This window comes from Chrysochloris asiatica, unplaced genomic scaffold, assembly GCF_000296735.1.
Source record: "Chrysochloris asiatica unplaced genomic scaffold, ChrAsi1.0 scaffold00066, whole genome shotgun sequence".
Classification (NCBI taxonomy): domain Eukaryota; kingdom Metazoa; phylum Chordata; class Mammalia; order Afrosoricida; family Chrysochloridae; genus Chrysochloris; species Chrysochloris asiatica.
In genome coordinates this window covers 10,152,792-10,154,055 of record NW_006408584.1, presented here as the reverse complement: position 1 = coordinate 10,154,055, position 1,264 = coordinate 10,152,792, and positions in this window count along the sequence as shown.

Here is a 1,264-nt window from a genome sequence, read left to right as displayed (position 1 = left end):
CCACACTTCTGATAATCGTGGGGGAAAACATATTGCACTTCTTCTGTCACCCCCGTGAATGTCAGCTGTCCTCCACTGCCAAAGCTACTCACAAGATGGTGGAGCCAACATCTGGCCAGGCATTCACCAGTCTCCCACTCTCACCATCCCTGCTTCTCCTGACTTCACAGCAAGCACTCAATCCATCTCTCTAACCTTTCTTCTGAAGTTCATGGTGCAAGAATTTTCATCTGTGTCTTTGCAAATTTCTTTATAATATTTGACTTTGTCTTCTTGAACTGCCCTTTGAAATTTTCTGTTCAGCTCTTTTACCTCCTCATTCCTCTCATTTGCGTTAGCATCTTTACACAGGAAAGCAAGTTTCAGAGGCTCTTCTGACATCCATTTTGGTCTATTTCTTTCTGTCTTGTCTTCTTAATGACCCTTTGCTTTCTTTCTGTATGATGTTCTTGATGTCATCCTACAACTCTTCTGGTCTTTGGTTATTAGTGTCTAGTGCATCGTATTTGTTTTTGAGATGATCTCTAAATTCAGAAAATCGTATTTTCCCTCTGTGGACTTGTTGCAATTTCCTTCAGCATCAACCTGAAGTTGCATATGAGCAATTGATGGTCTGTTCCACTATGTACCGCCAGCCTTATTTTGGTTAATGATATGGAGAGTTTCTACCATCTCTTCCCACAGATGTAGTCAATTTGATTTCTGTGTATTCCATCTGGTGAGGTCCATGCATGTAGTTGTCTTTTATGTCCTTTTAAAAAGATATTAGCAATGAAGAAGTCATTGGTCTTGCAAAATTCTAGCAAGAGATCTGAAGCATTGTTTCTATCACCAATGCCACATTTTCCAGTACTAACCCTTCCTTTTTGTTTCCATCACTTGCATTTTAATAACCAGTAATTATCAATACATTTGATTGCACGTTTGATCAATTTCAGACTGAAGAAGTTAGTTATTGTTGTTAGGTGCCATTGAGTCAGCACCGACTCTTAGTAACCTTATACACAACAGAATGAAACACTGCCCGATCCTGGGCCAACTTCACTGCTGTTGCCACATTTGAGTCTATAAATGCTGCCACTTGGCTAATCCATCTCGTTGGGCGTCTTCCTCTTTTTCTCTGACCCTCCACCTTACCAAATATGATCTCCTTCTCCAGTGACTGATCCCTCCTGACAATATGTCCGAAGCATGAGTGACGAAGTTTGGCCATCTTGGCCTCCAAGGAGCACTCTGGCTGCACTTCTTCCAAAACGGATCTATT